At 37.3% G+C, this 25876-nt stretch overlaps 1 protein-coding gene across 6 annotated transcripts in view; it reads left to right on the forward strand.

The window, feature by feature from the left end:
- bcl2l16 (BCL2 like 16) overlaps window positions 1-25876 on the forward strand; it is a 58802-nt gene that overhangs the window by 21831 nt on the left and 11095 nt on the right. Inside the window, exon 2 of one of the 6 annotated variants that reach the window (XM_073909061.1) lies at window positions 1676-1775. The exons of 2 other annotated variants lie outside the window; for them this stretch is intronic. The gene's annotated coding sequence lies outside the window, so the exon portion shown is untranslated. Of the gene's footprint in view, window positions 1-1675; window positions 1776-13075; window positions 14198-24665; window positions 24818-25876 lie in introns of all 6 variants that reach the window. 3 more of the 6 variants (XM_073909063.1, XM_073909062.1, XM_073909060.1) reach the window with 3 other exon arrangements.

Raw genomic sequence — 25876 nt, forward strand, 5'->3', positions numbered from 1 at the left:
GACATCTAAATGTAGAAAGCTTGGCTAAAAAAAGACTAAACTTGGGCTGTCAGTGAAAAACCTAATAGACATCTAAGAATAAAAAAGTTTCCATTTAAGGGTGAACTATCCCTTTAAAATGATTTGTGAATTAATAGTGTCACAGGCCAACTTTCACACACACGCATACGCACACACACACATGGACAGGAATCAGCTCAGTGAAATGTCAGGTGGTCTGGCATTTGAGTGTGTGATATCTCTCAGAGAGCGGAGCGAGCCCTTCCTGCGGCCTCTGAACTCTGGGTTTCGCTCTCGCTGGGATATGTGTGTGACACCGAGGGGTGTATCTGAAGCAGCCGTGTGTGTGTGTTTGACACCGCTGTGTGTGTATCTGCAGCAGACGTGTGTCAAAGAGCAGAGGAAACGGCTTCGCGTGCCTCATGAACTCAGAGGAGACGATAACCCTGCTAACGGTCACTGCGGCCCAGCTGGAGAGAGGCCTTCACCAGAGTGTGTGTGTGTGTGTGTGTGTGTGTGTGTCTCTGTGTTTGTGTATGTGTCTGCATGTGTGTGTCTGTTTGTGCGTCTTTCTCGAGTGTCTGTGTCTCTATCTCAGTGTGTGGGTGTATGTGTGACTGTGTCTGTGTGTGTTTGTAGTGTGTGTGTGTGTGTGGTGTGAAAGATGATGAGTGTAAATGCTCAACCGTTATCACCGTTCACACACCTGTTCACTCACACAATACAGGTCGTGTGTGTGTGTGTGTGTGTTTATGGAGAAACAAGAGCAGATCAAGCAAGGTCAGGAGAATCTCCATCATAAAGCTGCTCTTTCATCTCTCTAAACAGTCAGACTGTGGTTTGTGTATCTTCAGTGTGTGTGTGTGTGTGTGTGTGTGTGTGTGTGTATCTTGATAAACAGTCACTTCAGTATCTCTGTGCTCCATCTTTTTGGTTGTCAGCAGTGCCTCTTTAGCGCATGTGTTTGTGTGTGTGTGTATGTGTGTGTGTTTGTGTGCGTGTGTGTGTGTGTGTTTTATCATTTATTTCAGAGAAGACCTGTTGCACCCTGCTTAAGGAACGTTCTCAGAACATCTGGTGACGTTTCCTAAAGGTTGTGGGAATGTAAAAGTAACGTTTCTAGAACATTCTTGATAGAAAAAAACGTTCTTACTAAATTAATATAACGTGAATGCAATGTTCCAATAATGTTTTAAGTAACGTTCAGAGAACATTAATATAACGTGAGACGTCACGGTGGCTTAGTGACAAGCTCTGTGTCCTCACAGCAAGAAGGTCTCTGGTTCGAATCCCGGCTGGGTCAGTTGGAGTTTGCATGTTCTCCCAGAGTTGGCGTGGGTTTCCTCCGGGTGCTCCGGTTTCCCCCACAGTCCAAACACATGCGCTGTAGGGAATTGGTTAATTAAATTGGCCGTAGTGTATAAGTGTGTTTGGTGAATGAGTGTGCATGGGTGTTTCCCAGTACTGGGATGCAGCTGGAAGGGCATCCGCTGCATAAAACCCATGCTGGAATAGTTGGCGGTTCATTCCGCTGTGGAGACCCCTGATAAATAAGGGACTAAGCTGAAGGAAAATTAAACGATGAACATGAGGCTAAAATGTTTTATTATAAGTGTGTGTGTGTGTGTGTGTGTGTGTGTGTGTGTGTGTGTGTGTGTGTGTGTGTGTGTGTGAGGTTATTGTATAAGTCACAGAGGAATTCTGATAAGACAGTTGGAGCCAGACTGTAGACTCTGTGCAGCAGACAAACCGATGACTGAGCAGATACTGAGGAGGTCTGGAAATATCAAACACTCACTCACTCACACACTCCTCTCTTCATCTTTCTTTCTTTCTTTCTTCTTTCTCACGTTTAGTCCTTTTTAAAATCCTTCAGCCCTTTACAAGCATGAGACGGGCAGGTTATCACACTTCCTACCGCACTCAATTATTCCCAGTGTAAGTGTAGTATTTTCCTCTGAGTCAGCGACAAAAAGCATCAAAACTATGCAGTAAGCGCATTAATTCCCATTCTAAATCTGGATTCTGTGCCACTATCCTGCAAACTGAACATTACTTCACTCATATTTCAACATTTATTTGCACAAAACTGGTTTTAAAACAACAAAGCTCCACATTTATTATCATTTCACTTGTGTAAATGTAGTTTAATGTAGTTGTGGTGGAGCGGGAGATTGGCATCATGGATGTGCAGCCGACAAATCTGCAGCAACCGTGTGATGCTATCATGTCAATATGGAGCAAAATCTCTGAGGAATATTTCCAGTAGCTTGTTGAATCTACGCCATGAAGGATTAAGACAGTTCTGAAGGCAAAAGGGAGTCCGACACAGTACTAGTAAGGTGTACCTAATAAAGTGGCCGGTGAGGGTAGAATGAAAGACTAATCTTCTGGATGAATGCACACACAAAAAAAGCAAAATAATTGCTCGCACAGTTGCTATAACCCATAATTCACTCATTTGCACAGAAAGCATGTAATAATTGCTGTTTTATATATGATTTTGGTTGACTTAAAGGGCACCTATTATTCAAAAATCACTTTTACAAGGGGTTTAAACACAGTTGTGTGTCAGCAGTGTGTGAATATAATGGTCAAATTAATTAATTGTGTTTTTTATAATAAGACTTGATAAAAAAAACAGTCTGCAGAAACACTTTGATTGACATTCTCCCTCTGTGTGATGTCATCAGAGGCGGAGTTTTTGTCTTTGGTTCTGATTAATCTAACATATATATGAGCAATATCACATGAGTAGCAGTGCGATATGGCTGTATATCGGCACTGGTGGGAGGCGTGCGTTGGCACAAAGCCGCAGGCCGAGTGCCTTGGTGCCCCCATCAGTGCCGATATACAGCCATATCGCACTGCAACAAGGGTGATATTGCGTTTATACAACAGTTTGACGGCATAGTTGTGTATATAAAAACAAAATCAAACATGGAGAGTCTCAAAAACCCTTTTGTATGAGGAACTACTTTCTTCCGTGTTGGATTCAAATCATAAGCTGACAGTTAAACAGCTGAGCGTGCATCTTTTACACTTTAGATCTGTAGTGTCTGCTTTTTGCTGGCCATAGATATATACATTAGATGTCGCCTGGCCTATTGTTGTCTATTGGACGGAATGCGTCAATAGCGCTGCCATCTTGCTACAGGGTAGCTCTCCTTTGAAATGAATGCGGGACCAAGGTACAGTGGAGTACTGTGGCCATGCAAAGCCAGAGATATACACATATACTCATATATCTATGATCGGGAGTTTTCCAGGATGTTAGTATGTTTTTTTTTTTCTAATTACGAAAATTATAATATTACATCCCTTTTCTACATTGATGGATCAGTGACCGCACGGGCATTCCTGACAAAAAGCTTGTGTTTGTGTGTACAGAAATGTACTATTCACCTTCCCTGTTAAATCTGATCTAATCATGTCCTGAAACACAGCTCCTCTCCTGCTTTCACTTCTCATACTGACGGAGGGAGCGATTCGTTTGTGAATGAATCCCCCGAACGACTCTTTCACTAACGTTAGCCGACAATAATACAAGTTTCTGGCAGCGCAGCATCTCTTTGTCATATTTCTTTTGCATTGTTTGCTGATTTTATTCAACAAAACTAACATAAGCCGAGTGTTTAGTGTGAGTTAGAGCTGCTTTGCTGTATGGTGAATGCAGTAAGTGACTGTTATCATCAATAACGTTACCTGATTAGCACAAAAGTTCAGAACATACAAAAACAGAAAAAACGTAATATTACCTATGAAATGTTCTGCCTTTGTGCTTTGATTTCTTTGTTTGCTCGTTACTACACCCGTAGACAGCGCTAAAGTCCCGCATCTTCACGTAATAACACTGTCTTGACTAGTGCGGTTGAATGACATTTGTCCTGGGAACACTGTACCAATATGGCGGCGCTATTGACGCATGCTCAGGGTCCCTATGCTATATCTAGTGTATATATCTATGCTTGCTGGCTGTATGTGGGCGGAGTAATACATAAAGAGTAAGAGGCTGTGCGGGTGCTGATATTACTTAAATATATCACGGCTATCAGCCAATCAGATTCAGGAACCAGACAGAACTGTTGTATAAACACAAATATATAATAGTAAAGCATCCAACACTGTAAATACATATCTCTAAATTACCAGTTTTACATATTCAGTGATTCATATTTTTTTGTTCAAGTTTATTTCTGCTTTTGAATTGCATTATGGGTTCTTAATCTGTTTTCTAACAACTTTTAACCTTGACAAGTGACTTTTATGAACATTTATAATAGTTTAAAGTGATAGATTATCTGGGTTGGTGTTGTATATTACGCTTCAAAAACCTTGTAATAAGCCGCCAGTACATTTTCAGTTATTTTCCACACTCATTTCTCTCTATATTATTATTTCATATACATTATATTATCTCAGACTACTAAAAGGTCAATAAAAGTCACTTTGTTTAACTGTAGAGTTGAGTCTTTGTTTATAAGCGAGGTGAAGTGGACCATCACAGAAATACTGGAGCAGATCTAGGCTGGAGGAGTGATAGAGAGACGGATTAGAGGAACACATTCCTGAGCTCAGATTAATACACGAATCTTATTGTACACCAGTGTGTGACCGCACAGACTCAACATCAGGAGGAAAACAAGTGTTGAAACTACACTCTATCAGCGCCGGCATCTGAATAACACGCGACACTTAGCAGAAGATGAGCAGTTGTCATGGCGATGAAACAACAAATAGAGACTGCGGTCTGTCAACATCTAGAAACAGGAGATGGAGTTTAACACTTAAAGGGACAGTTCACCCACACATGAAAATTCTGTCATCATTTACTCAACTTTCACTTGTTTCAAACCTTTATGAGTTTCTTTCTTTTGCCAAACACAAATACACATTCTTTAAAGAATGCTGGAAACCGGTAACCATTGACATCCATAGTAGGAAAAACAAATAATACAAAAGTCTATAGTTACAGGTTTTAAGCAATTTTCAAAATATCTTTACTTGTTTCAAACCTTTATGAGTTTCTTTCTTCTGTTGAACACAAACAAAGATGCTTTGAAGAATGCTGAAAAGCAGTAACCATTGACTTCCATAGTAGGAAAAACAATAGTACAGAAGTCTATTGTTACAGGTTTCCAGAATTCTTCAAAACATCATCACTTGTTTCAAATCTTTTCTTTTTTTTTCTGTTGAACTCAAATGAAGATATTTTGAAGAATGCTGGAAACTGTAACCATTGACTTCCTTAGTAAATAAAACAAATACTACAGGTTTCCGGTATTCTTTAAAATATCTTCACTTGTTTCAAACCTTTATGAGTTTCTTTCTTTTGCCAAACACAAATACACATTCTTTAGAGAATGCTGGAAACCGGTAACCATTGACATTCATAGTAGGAAAAACAAAAAATACAAAAGTCTATAGTTACAGGTTTTTAGCATTCTTCAAAATATCTTAATTTGTGTTAGAAGAAAGAAACACATAAATGTCTGAAACAAATGAAGGTATTTTGAAGAATGCTGAAAACTGGTAACCATTGACTTCCATAGTAGGAAAAACAATTACTACGGAAGTCAGTGGTTACAGGTTTTCACCATTCTTTAAAATATCTTTACGTGTTTCAAACCTTTATGTTTATTTCTTCTGTTGAACACAAACGAAGATACTTTGAAAATTGTTAAAAAAGCAGTAACCATTTACTTCCATAGTAGGAAAAACAAATACTATGAAAGTCAATTGTCACAGGTTTCCAGGTTTCTTCAAAATATCTTCAGTTGTTTCAAACCTTTATGAGTTTCTTCTGTTGAACACAAACGAAGATGCTTTGAAGAATGCTGAAAAGCAGTAACCATTTACTTCCATAGTAGGAAAAACAATAATACAGAAGTCTATAGTTACAGGTTTCCAAAATTCTTTATAACGTCATCACTTGTTTCAAACCTTTCTAAGTTTTTTTTCTGTTGAACACAAATGAAGATACTTTGAAGAATGTTGGAAACCTCTAACCATTGACTTCCTTAGTAGGTAAAACAAATACTACAGGTTTCCAGTATTCTTTAAAATATCTTCACTTGTTTCAAACCTTTATGAGTTTATTTCTTTTGCCAAACACAAATGAACATACTTTAGAGAATGCTGGAAACTGGTAACCATTGACATCCATAGTAGGAAAAACAAATAATACAAAAGTCTATAGTTACAGGTTTTCAGCATTCTTCAAAATATCTTCACTTGTGAAGAAGAAGAAAGAAACACACACAGGTCTGAAACTAATGAAGATATTTTGAAGAATGCTAAAAACTGTTAACCATTGACTTCCATAGTAGGAAAAACAATTACTACGGAAGTCAATGGTTACAGGTTTTCACCATTCTTCAAAATATCTTCACTTGTTTAAAACCTTTATGTTTATTTCTTCTGCTGAACACAAATGAAGATACATTGAAGAATGTTGAAAAGCGGTAACCATTTACTTCCATAGTTGGAAAAACAAATACTATGGAAGTCAGTAGTTACAGGTTTTCAGCATTCTTCAAAATATCTTTATCTGTGTGTGTGTGTGTGTGTGTGTGTGTTTTGAGCATTAGTGAGAGAGAAATAAATTCACCCCATCTGAATCTATGGCAGATGTTGGACTCTGCCACCCAGTGTGTGTTTCTGCAGCCGAGATCACACATAATCCCAAATTTCCTGCAACATTCCAGCATGATTTCCATTCTCTCTGTGTGGCAGTCTGTCCACCCTCCCTAACTAGACAACACTACGGAGATTACACAAAGCATACTCCAAAAACTGCAGTCTTTTGATTGTTTTGAACTATAACTAGAAAAGTAAAGTTCGCAGACAAACTATATGGTAAACTTTATTCTGAGTGGTTGCTAAGACATGGCTGGGCAGTTACTAAGGTGTTCTGAGTGGTTGCTAGGGTGTTCTGTGTGGTAGCTAAGGTGTTGTTAGATGGTTGCTAAGGTGTTGCTAGGTAGTTGCTAATATTTGGAGAGGTTGCAAAGGTGTTACTAGGTGGTTGCTAAGGTGTTGCTAGGCAGTTGCCAAAGTGTTCTAGATCATTGTTAGGTGGTTGCCAGGGTGTTGTGAGTTGTTTGCTATGTGGTTGCTTAGGTGTTGCTAAGAGGTTGCTAAGTTGTTCCTAGGCTGTTGCTAAGGTGTTACTAGGCAGTTGCTAAGGTGTTGCTGAGTGGTTGCTTGAGTGTTTTGAGTGGTTGCTAGGCAGTTGCGAAGGTATTGCTAAGGGGTTGCAAAGGTGTTGCAAGGTGGTTGTTAATGTGTGTCTAGGAGGTTGCTAAGGTGTTACTAGGCAGTTGCTAGGTGTTTGCTAAGGTGTTGCTTGGTGGTTGCTAAGGAGCTCTAGGTTGTTGTTAGGTGGTTGCTAGGCGGTTACTAAGGCTTTTCTAGGTGGTTGCTAAGGTGTTGCTAGGCAGTTACTAAGGTGTTCTAGGTCGTTGTTAGGTGGTTGCTAAAGTGTTTTAAGTGGATACTAGGCGGTTGCTAAGGCGTTGCTAGGTGGTTGCTAAGGTGTTGCCAGTTGGTTGCTAAGGTGTTGCTAGGTGGTTGCCAAAGTTTTTTAAGTAGTTGCTAGAAATAGCATTTTTTTGCATAAATTAGCATGTTGTTAGCATGGATCTAGTATGAATTAGCATGTTGCTAGTATGTTAATAGTATGAATTAGCATGTTGCTAGTATGTTTATAGTATGAATTAGCATGTTGCTAGTATGTTAATAGTATGAATTAGCATGTTGCTAGTATGTTTATAGTATGAATCAGCATGTTGCTAGTACAAATAAGCATGTTGCTAGTATGAATTAGTATGCTGTTAGTATGTTGCTAGTATGGATTGGCTTGTTGTTAGTATGTCTAATGTAAAGTCAATGGCAGTTTTTTTTACAATGGACGTCTATGGGACAGTTGCTAGGGTGCCATAAGTGGTTGCTAGGGTATGATGATCAGTGATTGGCAGATTGGTAGTCTGAGTTATTTAAGCTCAACCTTAAGTCTGTATGACAGTCTGGCGCAAAGTTACGAGGTCACAAAGTTTGGTCCAATGTTAAGTCGATGGGACTTTCCCGAATTTTCCAGGACAGTCTTCGGAAAATTGGGTCAGTTGGGAAAGATATAGAAACCTGAGTCAGCTATAGGAGGCTTTTTAAATACCCATGCAGATGTGTCATGAGAACTGCAGACTCACTGCAACTCCGCATCACAGCAGATGGACTCATTTACAGCCAATTAGCCGCTGCGCTTTAAGAACGGCCTCACCCACACAATTACAGCCGTCAGACGAAAGCAACCCCGCCCCCAGAGCCCAGATGGAGACCCAACAATGGAGGAGAGGCCCATTTGAACGTCTGGAGGGCAAAGAAGAAGAAGCTGATCTGTCATCCTCAGCACTTCATTATTTGATCATATTCCATGCAGCCTTCACATATTTGCGGGTTTCTCAGCAGCAGAAGTCATCATAGCTGGTAAACTCAGAGCGCAGTGAATGGGAGAGGACAACACATCATTCATTTACAATCATATTAGCTGAAATAATGAGATGACACCAGGAGCAAGTCCTGAAGTGTATATAATGCTTTATGTAAAGTCTTGTTTGGTGCTGCAGCTGAAAGACGCCTCTCATTTGGAGAATGAAGCCTCATGCAGTGCTCAGGTGTGAGTTTCTCACAGACTTGTCAAAATCTTGATGCTTCTGTGGGTCTCGTTTATCAAATCTGAGCTTTATTTTGCATTCTCTATTGGATTCGGATCAGGTGATTGGCTGGGCCATTCTACAGCTTGATGTTCTTTCTCTGAAAGCATATGAGAGTCTCTTTTGCTGTGTTTTGGATCATTGTATTGCTGAAATGTCCACCCCGGTGGCGTTGCGATTGGGGGGGGGGTATACTTGTTATCTAAGTACTTAAAAATATCACATACATCACGTGCATTTCACTTAACGCAGCATTTGTGTCGGGTAATGAAATAATCAGCAGGTGGCAGTGAGACTGTTGTCACATGGTGTTAAAAAAAATCCCGCCACTGCACTGTCATCATTCAGTCATTGTTTTGAGGCGCTGAAGCTAATGAGGTAATAATACCACTGTTTCGCCAAACTGAATAGTTCTAGCGACTGATGAAGCTTAATATTTGTTTCCACAGTATAAAATGTGTGTAGTTTTGGTGAAATAAAATAACTAATCAATAAAATGTGCGTCATATAAATTTAAATATATGCAAATTAGTCAGAAAATGTAAACTGCATTCGCTTACTAGATATATTATAGATTTTGAATATCAATATTTTGCAAGGTATTGAATTTAGAAATGATTGGGTTGGTGGTTGGCAGAGCGGACAGACTTATTTCCTCCGACCCTAGCAACGGCCCTGGTCCACCCTGGTTTCATCTTCATCCTCCTGCTAATGTAGATGTTGGACTGAAGCAGCTGATATTCGTTTACACTGAGGAAGGTCAGAGGCTTGCTGAAGAACTACTGAGAGATTTCAGCTGCTGTCTGGGCTTTCCCTGCTGAACTACACCTCCCTTTCTTCATGTGTTCAATACTTTTTCCTTTCCGTCATTTCATTTTATTACACAGAACTTCATTTGTAAACTAATTAGATTTGTTTTCTTTTGTATATATGGATTCATTTGATTGTTGCCAACCTCTGGTGGAAGTTTCAAGTCAACAGGACTTTAATAATGTTCTCTAAGAAAAATTGTGAAACATAGTAACAATATACTAATCCATACTAAAAACATGCTAACAAACATACCAATCATACTAGCAACATGCTAATTCATGCTAACAACATGCTAGTTTATACTAGAAACATGCTAGCAACATGTTAATTTATACTAGAACCATGCTAACAACATGCTAATTTATGCTAAAACATGCTAGCAACATACTAATACACACTAGAACCATGGTAATTTATGTTAGCAACTGCCTAGTAACCACTCATAACACCTTAACAACCGCCTAGCATCATCTTGGCAACCACTTGGAACACCTTAGCAACCACCTAGCAATACCTTAGAGACCACTTAGCAACTGCCAAGAAATGCCTTAGCAATCGCCTAGAACACCCCAGCAACCACTCAGAACACCTTAGCAACCACCTAGCAATGTCCAGCAACCACTCAGAATATCCTAGCAACAGTCTTAGCAACTACCTAGCAACACCTTAGCAACCACTCAGAACACCTTAGCAACTGCCTAGCAAAACCTTAGCAACCACTTAGTAACAACTTAGGAACCACCTAGCAACAATTCATAACACCCTAGCAACCACCTAGCAACACCTTACACTCAGAACACTCAAGCAACTACCTAGCAACATCTTAGCAACCACATAAAACACCTTAGCAATGCCTTAGTAACCACTCAGAACACCCTGGTAACCACATAACAACGACTTAATCACCACCTAGCAACCATTCAGAATACCCTAGCAACACCTTAACAACTACCTGAAAACATCCTTACAACTGCCTAGCAACGCTTTAACAACCAGTCAAAACACCCTAGCAACGTGTTAGCAACCACTCAGAACACCCTAGCAATGCTTTAGCAACCAATTATTTAAACTTTAAAGCTACTTCAGACATTCAGACGGGGTTTGATTTTATTGCGCAGAACTTCATTTGTACACTCTTTAGATTTGTTTTCTTTGCATATGCAGATTTATTTAGTTGTTATCAACATCTGGGGAAAATGTCAACTTCTTCAGAAATATGTTTTCTGTGAAAAATGGTGACGTGTTCAACACTTACTTGCTTCACTGTATATTGTACGGTGACAGACAACCACAGGCGTTTTGCACTGCTCTGAGCGAGATGTTGCTCTTTTAAACTCGAAACCTTTGTCTTTAAACCAAAACCCGAGCCTTTTGTTTTGAATTTCCTCATAGTATAAGTTTGTGTAGATCTGCACAGTTTTTCACTTGCGAAAACAGCTTGTGCAAAAGTGTGTGTCATAATAAAATACAGGCTTTGGAGATCAATAAACGCTTTTTTGCACTGAAGGATCCGTGATTTCCCCTTAACTGCTCAAACTGCTGCTCCTGCTGAGCCCACAGACACAACGGGACAACAGCACTTATACTTTAAAGGACAATAACACTTTAAAGACGCTTAGGGACTGAAGACAGCAAGTGATGAAGTGTTTCAGGAATAATTCTGTCCCATTCTTCCTGCAAACAAATCCTAAGGTGAGCAACAGTCTTCATTGTCAGATTTGCTGCTTCAAATTGTGCCACACATTCTCTATTGGAGACAGGTCGGGACTGCAAGCAGGCCAGTCAACTACCTGTATCCTCCGCAGCCAGGACTGCACGGACGTCCTGGAAAAGAAGGCAGCATATTGTGCTTGAGGATTCTTGATGTAGTGCCGCCTGGTACCTAGTTCACACTAGAGGATTTTAAGCCTGATTTGAGCCCGATTTGGAAGTTAACACCTCGCAGACGGAAATCCAACATTTAGCATGCTAAATATTCCAGAGCAGTCGGCCGACTCAACCCCACGTGTGGTCAGATGTAGTGACGAGCTGCAGCCAATGAGAGAGCAGATCAGCATGAGCTGAATGCCTGTGTGTTCAGGAGCTCAACATAAACCTCTGTGATTGGTCAGAATGGGCATTGGTGCATGAGAGGAGGCTATATTAACAGTGGAACTAGAATTCTGTAACTATAAGAGTTACCATACTGCTCATTCTGACCGTTCTTATATAAACGCCATACTGTCACAACATATTTACATTCAAAGCTATTATTGAGATATTAAAATTAAGCTTTGAATGTCTGGCATCATATTTAATGACACATTACCCTAAAAATATAATCTTTTTTTGGTAATACAGCCTATAAATACGTAGTTAAGATACTAGAACACTTAAAGGTCTCGGCTTTCATTTTCACTTTCAAACAGGAGCTATTTCACTGCACAGCATCTGCTGTTTTGAAAGATATCTGAAGTAAATTGATGTTTTTGCCATCAGAAAGTTTTGTTTATGTTAGCAGGAAGTTGCTAGGCAAGGAAATGCACACATATTTAAAGTCAGAGCGAAAAGTATCAGACATGCATGCAGTCATTTTAACCAATATGGTAATTTAAGGCAGAAATGCTCAGTTCTTTACTGTTTTGTAATAAAAAAAAAAAATAACAATGTCAGAAAGAAATACACATAGTTAGAAAACGGCAGGGTGTTATAAATATGTTAGTTTTATTTCAAAGAGTTATAAAATTACAAAAATTAAAAACTCTCTGTGTATCTCTCCACTGGAGCCTGCAGATGAGTGATTAATCCGCTGATGAATCCGCTGATTTGACGATGTTTTTAAATGCTTCCTCCAAAGTTTGAAACGCTGTCAGTGATGTCATCAGCACACAAGCAGCCAATAGTGTTCAGCTTTTTCTGACGACTCCTCCCTCAAATTTTCATTGGCTGTGGTTTGGTAGCTTGAATGAGCTGTTGGGGAATGAGTTGTTGTCAGATCATGTAGTGTGTGACCCCCCTCTTGTGGATCATTCGCAGAGTGTTGCGTAGTGTGAACACCACAGAGATTAAACGACACAAAGTCAAGTCATGTAGTGTGAACGGCACAGCGATCTGCTGATGTTTAAAATCCTGTAATGTGAACTAGGCTTGAGGGATCAGAGATTCAGCCTAGGTTGACGACCTCGTCCTTTACGCACTGAAATTCCTCCAGATTCCTTGAATCTTTGTTGATGTTCTGCACTGCTGATGGTGAAATATCCTCATGTCTTCCTCTCTTTCTTTGAGGAACATTGTTTTTAAACATTTCAATCATTTTCTCACGTATTTGTTGGCAAACTGGTGATCCTCGGCCCATCTTTGCTCCTGAAGGACTAGACCTTTCTTGGATGCTGCTTTTGTAAATCATAACTACAATCACCTGTTGACATCACCTGTTTCAAATCACATCGTTAACTAATTTACCCTGATTACTGCCCTAAACAGCTCCTGTCCCAATTTATTTTGAATGTGTCGCAGGTCTGAATGACAGGAAAGAATGTATATTCATTCATTCATTTCAACCGCTTTTCCAGGGCCGGTTTATGGGGGCAGCAGTCTTAGGAGAGATCCCCAGACTCCCCTCTCCCCAGACACTCCCTACAGCTCCTCCAAGGGGATCCCAAGGTGTTCCCAGGCCAGTCAAGAGACATAGTCCCTCCAGCGTTTCTTGGATCTTCCCCGAGGTCTCCTCCTGGTAGGACATGCCTGGAACACCTCCCTAGGTAGGCGTCCAGGAGGCATCCGAAACAGATGCCCGAGCCACCTCAGCTGACTTCTCTGGATGTGGAGGAGCAGCGGCTCTACTCTGAGCTCCTCCCAGGTGTCAGAGCTCCTCACCCTATCTATAAGGATGCGCTCTGCCACCCTGCGAAGGGCACTTATTTTGGCTGCTTGTATCCAAGATCTTGTCCTTTCGGTCATGACCCAATGCTCATGACCATAGGTGAGAGTAGGACCATGGATGGACCGGTAAATCAATAGCTTTGCCTTTCAGCTCAGCTCTTTCTTTACCACAATGGACCGGTACATCGACCGCATTAACGCTGCACCAATCCGCCTGTCAGTCTCACTCTCCATGCTCAAGAACAAAACCCCAAGATACTTGAACTCCTTCTCCTGGATATGGCAAATCACCTTTTCCAGTGGAGCACCATGGCCTCGGACTTGGAGGTGATTCCTATCCCAACCCACGTCACACTCGGCAGCAAACCACCCCAGTGCATGCTGAAGGGTCATGTTCGATGAAGCCAACAGAACAACATTGTCTGCGAATAACAGATGAAATCCTGTATGTATGTGTGTATATGTGTGTATGTGTGTGTGTGTGTGTGTGTGTGCAGACAGTAATTGGGATGCCACTAGTTTTCCCCCAATTGTGAGCAGTCGGAGACAAAGCGTGGATCATTGAATGTGCTTTAGAGTAATGAAAGAGAAGCGCTTGTCCTTTGTTTGGACTGGTGTGTGTGAGCGCAGACACAGAGAGAACCCTGTCTTTTGATGCTCGGAGGGGATCGAGCTGCAAGGTGCGACCGGCGTTTTAAATGATTGGAAGATTCGGTGTAATTTCTTCCATTCAGTGGTGCGACTTCACACTGCGAGAGTAATGGAGGCCTGAGAGCATCTGGATGACCGCTACTGTCCTGCTGCTGGGCCGGGTAATCAGACACACACGCACTGTCACCTTCAACTCTCTGTCAACAGCAGTGTAAAAAAACAACACTCATCTGCACATTTACACTCAATAGTGAATCACTAAAGCTAATGAATCACTAAAAAAACACTTAAATTTTATCTACTTATTAATTTATTTAAAATATTTTTTTCCATTTATTGTTATTAATGCTTTTATTTTTTTGTTATTTCAATTAATCAATTTTTATTTTATTTATATTTTATTTTTTTAGTTTTTAAATACAAATTTTTTATTTTTTATTTTATTTATATTTTATTTATTTATTTATGCACATTTAGTTATTTATTTGTATATTAATGCATTCATTGTTGTTTATTTATGCATTTATTGTTTTTTTTTTATTTTTTATTTTACTTATATTTTATTCATTTACTTTTATTATTTACTTATTTTGATTATTTATTAATGCATTTGTTATTATGTATTTTTGCATTTATTGTTTTATTTTATTTTATTTTTTATTTTTATTAGTTATTTTTGCATTTATTGTTTTATTTTTTTATTTTTTTATTTATTTTTATTATTTATTTTTGCATTTATTGTTTTATTAATTTATTTTTTTATTATTTATTTTTGCATTTATTGTTTTTATTTATTTCTTTTTTAATAAAAATGCACATTTTTTTATTTTTATTATGTATTTATTTTTAATATTTATCAGTGCATTCATTGTTATCTATTTATGCATTTATTGTTTTTATTTACTTATTTTTAAATTAATATATATATATATATATATATATATATATATATATATATATATATATATATATATATATATATATATATATATCTTTTTATTTATACACGTTTATTTATTTTTATTATTTATTTATTTTTATTAGTAATCAACCATTGTTATTTATTTTTCCATTTTTTGTTTTTATTTATTTTTAAATTAATTTATACATTTTATATTTATATTTGATTTTTTTATTTATGCACATTTATTTATTTTTATTATTTATCAATGCATTCATTATTTTTTATTTATTCATTTAATGTTTTTGTTTATTTTTTCATAAATTCTTTAATTTTTTATTTTATTTTTTTATTTACGCACATTTACTTTTGAAAATATTTATTTATTTTTTATAATTTATTAATGCATTGTTATTTCTTTATCTATTCATTGTTTTTATAGCTGTTAATTTTTTATTTTGCATTTATTTATTTACTTGTGCACATATATTTATTTTTATTATTTATTAATGCATTCAAAATAAATGAATGCATTAATATTCATGCAATAACTGTTTTTATTTATTTATTTATTTATTTTTCTATTACTTTAATAATGCATTCATTTATATTTATTTGTTGTTTTCATTTATTTAAATTAATTTATTAATATTTAAATGTGTGTGTGTGTGTGTGTGTGTGTGTGTGTGTGTGTGTGTGTGTGTGTGTGTGTGTGTGTGTGTGTGTGTGTGTGTGTGTGTGTGTGTGTGTGAATGAGAGTGTAATACATATGCAGGAATAGTTGGCGGTTCAGTCCACTCTTTCAACTCCTGATGAATAAAGGGAATAAGCCAAAGGAAAATTAGTGAATATTTAAAGGTGCCATATAATGGCCATCCAGATATAGCATAGCTGAATAATCTTGCTTGTTTGTACCTTTAGAAATGCACCATGTTTTAAAAAGTGTGCTCAGAAACAAATGGTGGTGTCTCTTCTTCAATACACTGAAGTGGATCTAATAGGTTCAAGTACAGGTATTTTTAATACACTTTTAAGTTTTGAAGAACATGAGTAATTGGACACCTGGTAGAAGTGTTTCAGTCGCAGATGTTGAGGCTCATTTTAACCTGCGTCTGCCTCCACACATCTTTTATACACTCAGTATCTCCTTTATGCTCTTTATCCTGCTCTTAATGTGTCAATAGGAGGACTTAGCCATTGTTTGAGCTTAGCACCGGAGACCTAGCGAAGCCATTAGCCTAGCAGCAAGTCCCAAACAGCTAAATTACCCTCTTTCTCTTCCCGTCTCATCTCTGTTCTTAAAGTAATGACACGGGGAAAATTTCCCCCTCTTTTCTCCCGCTCGATGCCGTCCTCCACTTTGGCAGGGTGAACGGTGAGAGTCGGGGCTTGAAAATGAGCGATAGTTTGAGCCGGGAGGAGGGAAATTGAAGACGCCCTCTGTGAAATACAATAAAAACATCCTGTAATTTGCAGCGACTTTCTACTCTTCTCTCTATCAAATCAGACGCGCTCAGCCGGTGATCTGTATTCACTCCTTCCCTCAAAACCTCCTTCTCTTTCCCTCCTTCTGTGCCACAAAAAAGATTATTGACGTCTGCTGAAACCCATTTTCAGAAATCACAGCGAATGGAGGGGAAAACGTTGGATAAAACCATTCTGGATGTGCCAGGAACCAAACAAAAAGCTCGTCTGGAAGATTGTGTTCACTTTACAGACGGTTTACTAAGCATACAGGCAAACCTGGGTTAAAACTCAGGACTTAAATATTGGTATTTTCAATAACCTTCAATCCCAAAATTGTACATGTTCGTACCACAGGGGTTTTCAGTCTTATAGACCTTCAAATATAATCACGACCATGTGAGAGACCCTAACATGTAAAACAATAATCATAAACTGCTCATATTTCACCATTCACAGACATTTCCACTTTATTATTCGAGTTTTTTTGGAGCTTAATCTCTCTTTTTTGCCAGGTTTTCAATTTTTAGACACCTAAAATATGATTGTGACCAAATTAGAGACCCCAACATATAAAAGCATATCATAATCTGCTCATATTTCATGATTCCTGGATATTTTCAGCTGATTATTTACATTTTGTGAGCTTAATTTTTTGGAGGGTTTTCAATATTTTAGGCCCTCAAATATGACTGACAAAGTGAGAGACTCCAACATGTAAAATAACACATCTTAATCTGCTCATATTTCACGATTCATGGATATTTTCAGTTGATTATTTACATTTTGGGAGCTTATTCTCTTTGATAATTTTTTTTTTTTGCAGGGTTTTTAATTTTTTAGACCCTCAAATGATCGTGACCAAATTAGAGACCCTAACTTGTAAAAGCATATCATAAACTGCTCATATTTCATGATTCCTGGATATTTTCAGTTTATTATTTGCGTTTTTGGAGCTTAAACTGTCTTTTTTGACAAGGTTTTCAATATTTTAGGCCCTCAAATATGACTGTGACCAAGTGAGAGAATCCAACATGTAAAATAACACATCTTAATCTGCTCATATTTCATGATTCATGGATATTTTCAGTTTATTATTTACGTTTTGGGAGCTTAATCTCTTTGATAACCTTTTTTGGCAAGGTTTTTTTAATGTTTTAGACCATCAAATATGATCGTGACCATGTGAGAGACTCTGACAAGTAAAACAATAATCATAAACTGCTCATATTTCATGATTCACAGACATTTTTTTTTATTATTTGCGTTTTTGGAGCTTAAACTGTCTTTTTTTACAAGGTTTCCAGTCTTTTGGACCCTCAAATATGATTGTGACCAAATGAGAGACCCTAACATATAAAAGCATATCATAAACTGCTCATATTTCAGGATTCCTGGATATTTTCAGCTGATTATTTACATTTTGGGAGCTTTATTTTTTGCAGGGTTTTGAATATTTTAGACCATCAAATATGATTAAGACCAAGTGAGAGACTCCAACATGTAAAAAACAATATCTTAAACTGCTCATTTCATGATTCATGGATATTTTCAGTTTATTATTTGCATTTTTGGAGCTTAAACTGTCTTTTTTGACAAGGTTTTCAATATTTTAGGCCCTCAAATATGATGGTGACCAAGTGAGAGACTCCAACATGTAAAATAACACACCTTAATCCGCTCATATTTCACGATTCATGGATATTTTCAGTTTATTATTTACATTTTGGGAGCTTAATCTCTTTGATAACCTTTTTTTGCAAGGTTTTCAGTCTTTTGGAGCCTCAAATATGATCGTGACCAAGTGAGAGACTCCAACATGTAAAAACAATATCATAAACTGCTCAATTCATGATTTATGGACATTTTATTTTATTTTATTATTTGCGTTTTTGGAGCTTAATGTCTTTTTTGACAAGGTTTTCAGTATTTTAGGCCCTCAAATATGATCGTAACCAAATTAGAGACCCCAACATGTATAAACATCATAAACTGCTCATATTTCATGATTCCTGGACATTTTCAGCTGATTATTTACATTTTGGGAGCTTGATCTCTTTGATAACTTTTTTTTTTTGCAAGGTTTTCAGTCTTTTGGACCCTCAAATGTGATAGTGACCGAGTGAAAGACCCGTTACATGTAAACAAATTATTTAAAACTGCTCATATTTCATAATTCATGGATATTTTCATCCTATTATTGGTTTTCCGGGAGCTTAATCTCTTCTTTTGCAAGTTTTTCAGTATTTTAGATCTTCAAATATGATCGTGACCAAATTAGAGACCCCAACATGTAAAAAACAACATCTTAAACTGCTCATATTTCATGATTCATAGATATTTTCAGTTTATTATTTACGTTTTGGGAGCTTATTCTCTTTGATAACTTTTTTTTGCAAGGTTTTCAATGTTTTAGACCCTCAAATATGATTTAAACCAAGTGAGAGACTCTAACATGTAAAAACAATATCTAAAACTGCTTATATTTCATGATTCATCGATGTTTTCATCTTATTGTTTACATTTTGTGAGCTTAATCTTTCTTTTTTGCAAAGTTTTCAATATTTTAGATCCTAAAATATGATCGTGACCAAATTAGAGACCCCACACATGTAAAATGCATATCATAAACTGCTCATATTTCATGATTCCTGGACATTTTCAGCTGATTATTTACATTTTGGGAGCTTAATCTCTTTGATAACTTTTTTTTGCAAGGTTTTCAGTCTTTTGGAGCCTCAAATATGATTGTGACCAAGTGAGAGACTCCAACATGTAAAAACAATATCATAAACTGCTCAATTCATGATTTATGGACATTTTTTTATTATATTATTTGCGTTTTGGAGCTTAATGTCTTTTTTGACAAGGTTTTCAGTATTTTAGGCCCTCAAATATGACTGTGACCAAGTGAGAGACTCCAACATGTAAAATAACACATCTTAATCTGCTCATATTTCATAATTCATGGCTATTTTCAGTTTATTATTTACATTTTGGGAGCTTATTCTCTTTGATAACTTTTTTTTGCAAGGTTTTCAATGTTTTAGACCCTCAAATATGATTAAAACCAAGTGAGAGACTCCAACATGTAAAAACAATATCTAAAACTGCTCATATTTCATGATTCATCGATGTTTTCATCTTATTGTTTACATTTTGTGAGCTTAATCTTTCTTTTTTGCAAAGTTTTCAATATTTTAGATCCTCAAATATGATCGTGACCAAATTAGAGACCCCACACATGTAAAATGCATATCATAAACTGCTCATATTTCATGATTCATAGATGTTTTCAGCTTATTACTTACATTTTGGGAGCTTATTTGCTCATTTTTTGCAATGTATTTTAGAACCTCAAATGTAATCATGACCATGTGAGAGACCCCAAAATGTAAAAAGCACAGCTTAAACAGCTCATAATTAAAGGGTCATGGATATGTTTATCTTATTATTTGCGTTTTGGCAGCTTAATCTCTTTTTGTTGCAGGGTTTTCAATATTTTAGACCCTCAAATATGATCGTGATCAAGTGAGAGACTCCAACATATGAAAAACATCACAGCATGCTTATATTTCTTGAGTCATGGATGTTTTCAGCTCATTAATTTTTGAGAGCTTGTTCTCTTTTGACAACTTTTTTTGAGACAGCTTTCAGTCTTTTAGTCCCTCAAATATGATGGTGACCAAGTGAGAGACCCCTAACATGTAAAATAATAAATCATAAACCGCTCATATTTCATGACTCAGGGATATTTTCAGCTTATTATTTACATTTTTGGGAGCTTAATCTTTTTGAAAACTTTTTTTGCAAGGTTTTCAATGTTTTAGACCCTCAATTATGATTGTGACCAAGTGAGAGACCTTAACAAGTAAAAAAAACACAGCTTAAACCAGCCTGATCTCACGAGGAAACGTAAGCACTTTACATTTTGTCAGTTTAGTGGCTAATTCGGCACCTAAATAGTACGAATTAGATCGTATGAATTCATACGAATTAGCCACTAAATCAAAAAGTTATGAATTGCCGTGGGATTGCATGGGCTTAAACTGCTCATATTTAAAGATTCACAGACATATTCAGCTTATTTAAGGTTATTAAGGTAACCTAATTGATGTATAATAAATAATGAACTGTGTGGAACCCAGCATTTTTTACACTGCATACAAAAAAATCATCATCCCAAGGCACTCGATAAGTATGACATGATGACATGGCTATTATTTTACAAACACCACTCTTGGGCATCTACGTATTTTGGCAAACTTGCCCTCATCAGGGGCACTTTTCAAGTGTCCTAGACTGATGATTTTTTAATTTTGTATACATTTAAGAATCCCTTATCCACAGAGCACCGACACATTAATCGAATGCACCACAGAAGCGTGTTTTGTTTGTTTCTGGACTCATAATTAATTGTTCCTTCAATGAGAAAGTGTTCATTCATGCCTCAGTCAGGGCCGCTGTGCACTTCTGCGAAACATTTCAACTTTTCAACACAGTCTACTAAGCATTTTTATTTTTTTCAGAAGCGCTGTGAACAACCAGGTGGTTTTGGACAAACATGAGATGTGCTTCAATTATTTTTTTTGGCAGCGGTGGATTTCAACATGTTGCCTTTTCATGAGCACCAATCTTACTCACCGTTCTTCTGAAAGTAATGAACAAGGTCTTCTGCCGTCTGTAGAGTTTGCAGAATTGCCTATTGAGTTCTTCAGATGGTTTCTGCAGGGCGTTCACTTACAGGGAAACTAACAATCCGTCAATTTTCGACTTCTATAGCAGGGTAGACTATTCTTTAGCACCCATGTCTTCAGCAATGCTTTTATGGGCTTTTCTGTCATTGTGCTTGAGTTGTAAGTCTACCAAATTCCAGACTAGACTTTGTGTGGCTTTATTTGAAGGGCCATTTCTCACAATTTATTTGTATAATATACAGGGCATCTGGAAAGTATTGACAGCGCCTCACTTTTTCCACATTTGTTTATGTTACAGCCTTATTCTATAATGGATTAAAATCATTTCTATCCTCAACATTCTACACACAATCCCCCATAATGACATTGTGAAGAAAGGGTTTTTGATATTGTTGCAAATTTATAAAAAAATAACATCAGTATTCTTAGCCTTTGCTCAATACTTTGCTGATGCACATTTGGCAGCGATTACAGCCTCATGTCTTTCTGAATATGATGGCACAAGCTTGGCGCACCTGTCTTTGGGAATTGTTGCCCGTTCCTCTTTGCAGTTCCTCTTAAGCTCTATCAGGTTGGATGGGAAGCAATGGTGTAAAGCCATTTTCAGATCTCTCCTGTGATGCTCAATAGGATTTAGGTCAGGGCTCTGGCCGGGCCACTCAAGGACATTCACTGAGTCGTTGTGAAGCCGCTCCATTGATATTCTGGTGGTGTGCTTTGGGTCATTGTCCTGCTGGAAGATGAACCGTTGCCCCAGTCTGAGGTCAAGAGCACTCTGAAGCAGGTCTTCAATCAGGTTGTCTCTGTACATTGCTGCATTCATCTTTCCCTCTATCCTGACTAGTCACGCCAAAGTCTGTGAATACTGATGTACATGTGATTCTTCAGCTTTTTGATTTTCCCTGCGATGCGAATGACGAGGCACGAGTTGAATTGCTCAAGTTGGACAAATCTGAACTTCAGTGGACATTCGCGCCACGTTAAACAATCAGGAGCTTTCTCTTGCAGGGCTGTGATTTTGACGTATAGCCTGTGGTGTCCCAAGAGGAAATCCTCCTGCTGACACCGGACAACAGCTCATCAAACTGGGCTGGGCTCAGTCTGAAGCTCCCCTGAGAGCTTCCATCATCCAGGTGTAGTTTCTGGAGAAGTTGATGAACTCACAGACCTGGTGCACCTCTGAAAGGATCTAGTGGACTCAGACACGGCGCCAAACGAATATACGCGGCTTTTCAGCCTTCCTAAAGCACATAAACACAGCTACTCTCTCAATAAAATCAATGCTAGCTATATTTAAACGAAACTAGAGTCACCTGGCAGACTGAAGCCCCGTCCTTGACTCGAACCCGCATCTATTGGGAGGTGAATTAGACGTGTGAATGAAGCAAATAATCTTAAAATGTTCATGCGTCTATTTACTCGTGAATATCGTGATTTATTCACGCAGCGGCTGGTGGAAGCAGAACATTACATTTTTAAGCAAATTAACCAAATTAACTCATTTAAACTTGCATCAATTAATCTGACTTAATAATCAAGATAAAATTTGTTTAACTTAACAAAAAGTTAAAGTTGAAACCTGATTAACTTTTTATAATAAGTTAAAGTAACATAAAACATGACTTTTTACTATATATATATATATATATATATGTGTGTGTGTGTGTGTGTGTGTGTGTGTGTGTGTATATATATATATATATATATATATATATATTTTTTTTTTTTTTTTTTTTTTTTTTTTTTTACAGTGTAGTTAGGAATCAATCAATCAATGGAAGAGGATCGATTCCTTACTGTTGCAATTCTTTAAACACAGACATTGGTTGTAAATATGCTAAAAGAAAGCTCAATCCAGCACAAATATTACATACTGCATGCTGCACTTACATACTGCATAGTGTTTAAAATGCATGTGCACAGATTTCCAATAGAAACAAAATCTGGACACAAGTGATCACAAGCAGTGACATAAATAAGTCTAACAGTCGACAATAAACAGACCTTCTCTTTTATTTACATCGGTAAGCACGAGAAGCATTTGAACACAACAAATCCAGGTGGAAACAGGGACATTTGATGAGTATGGTTTTCCAAAAAATCTAAAAGTTTGTAAAATGCTAGCAAAACATGTGTCGAAAAAAGAAACAACTCTACTCTAGTAATTAGATTGATCGTGTATTAATGTAACAATCATTTGTATTTAAACATCAAAATCGGAATATAAAGCGTTAAAGTGTTTAAAGACATCTGTAAAAGGGGAAAAGTCATGTGGCCGGAGCCAGAGTTGATCTAATAAAGTACGGGCATGCCATTATGGTTGTGTCATGGAGTCTCCAAACTGAATTATCCTGTTTGGAGCAGAGATGAGGTAAAACAATGAGGGATATGGGACCAATATGAGTGAAAGTTGATGAGACAATAGCTTTGGGGAGCAAGGTTGCACCTCCCAGACTGTCCCACACTTAGCACTGAGAGCTTTGAGGCTTTGATCTGTATCTGAGCTGCTCCAGGAAATGAGCTCCTATTAAAAAATCCTCCATGACACACGAGCCCGCGGCCGCGCACAAAAAAAAAAAACACACACACACCAACACATCTGAGCGGAAATTAAAAGCCTTTTAAAATCACACATAAACCACACGGGCTCCGAAATGGGAAAACAATCATTGATTATTCACACTGTTTTCAAGTGTACCGCTGAAGAATCTGACGACGGCTCTCAATCTCCCGCGCTTTATCACTTCTTCTTCCCGCGCGCGCGCGATTTCCCGCGCTCCCGTCAAAGTCCATTTAAAAACTACATGCAAATAAACCAAAACTGCATGCAAATCAAGGTCAGTCATTCAAACACGGGGGGATACTCGTTTTAATTAACACCGACCAGTAAGGACTCTTCAAAACAGTGTGCAATGCATTGAATTTTAATTTGAAAACCAAAACCAGACCTTGAATACACAAGTAGATATTACGTAAATCTCATATAAAGTTGCTTTATTCACAGTATTGAATAAAAATAACATATATCACCACAGTATTTCGTAATGAATTATACAGTGGTATAATACTATTGGAAGCATTAGGTTTAGTCTTAAAATCATTCGCAAACTGACGCTGGTAAATGCTCGAAAAGCTCAGTGGGTGATGTACATATTCTGAATATTAATTATTCATTAATTATCACAGTTTAAAATGCAGTCAGCGAATCATTTGCACACATGGCAGCAGCCCATAGATGTTGTTATTACTGAGAGAGAGAGAGAGAGAGAGAGAGAGAGAAGAGTTTGGACTGGTTTTGCTGGTCATTGTATGTACAGTTGATTTATAAGTATGACAACGCCCCCTAGTGTCGAGTTTAGTATGGGTTTTAAAAAATCAGCCAATCACACACCATGCACATGTCTGTCAGTGTGATTTTTAGTGGATATGTGAAGCATCTCAAGCTTGAAATGTTTTTAATGCTACTTTCATACAGTAATTTTGGTATATAATGAATTTATTTGTGTGACTAACACCCACTGGTTTATCTTGATCTTGTCAACATTGCTTCTTCATGGCATTCAGCAGGTGCTGGAAACATTTCTCATAGTCTTTGGTCCATATTGACATGATACCATCTACAGGTGTTCTTGCAGATTTCTCATCTGCTGGTGACTGTGGAGGTCATTTGTCATTAGTCAATTCACTGGCACCATCAAGAATTCATGAATTACTACCACGTAAGCGTTTCCATTCCTTTTTAGCCTCCTCCACCAAACAAAGTTTGCATGTTAAACTCACAAGCCATGAAATTAAATTAAGTGAAAGGAAAATCTCTATCGAATTAGATTTGATTTGCAATTCCTGTGTACTCGGCTAGACCATTTCGTCCTTGGCATCAGTGCCACCAACTCATGTTTTACTGTAATTTAAGCAGGGTACATGAACAAAGCCTGATATTTTCCTTGATATTTAAGCATGTCAAAACTCAGATATCGGTTGGTGTGTATCTGACAGATATATATTGATTTACAGATATTTTCCTTGATATTTAAGCATTTTCCCAAAATCAGATGTCACTGTGTTTGTGTGTATCGTACAGATATTTATATATTTACAGATATTTTCCTTGATATTTAAGCATTTTACCAAAATCAGATATTGGTGAGTGTGTATATCTGACCTATACACCGATTTACAGATATTTCCCCCGATATTTAAGCATTTTACCGCAGTCAGATATCGGTGGGTGTGTATCTGACCGATATATTGATTTACAAATATTTTTCCCGATATTTAAGCATTCTACTAAAATCAGATATCGGTGGGTGTGTATCTGACAGATATATCAATTTACAGATATTTTTCGTAATATTTAAGCATTTCACCAAAATCAAGTATCGGTGGGTGTGTATCTGACAGATATATCGATTTACAGCTTTTTCCACCAATTTTTAATCATTTCACCAAAATCAGATATCAGTAGGTGTGTATCTGACCAAAATATAAATTTAGTGATATTTCCCCAGTTATTTAAGCATTTTAGCAAAATCAGATATCGCTGGGTGTGTATCATACCAATATTTGTATATTTACAGATATTTTCCAGGATGTTTAAGCAATTTACCAAAATCAGATATCGGTGGGTGTGTATCTGACAGATATATCAATTTACAGATATTTCCCTCGATATTTAAGCATTTCCCCAAAATCAGATATCGGTTGGTGTGTATCTGACAGATATATCAATTTACAGATATTTTCCCTGATATTTAAGCATTTTCCCAAAATCAGATATC

This window comes from Danio rerio, chromosome 8, assembly GCF_049306965.1.
Source record: "Danio rerio strain Tuebingen ecotype United States chromosome 8, GRCz12tu, whole genome shotgun sequence".
Lineage (NCBI taxonomy): Eukaryota > Metazoa > Chordata > Actinopteri > Cypriniformes > Danionidae > Danio > Danio rerio.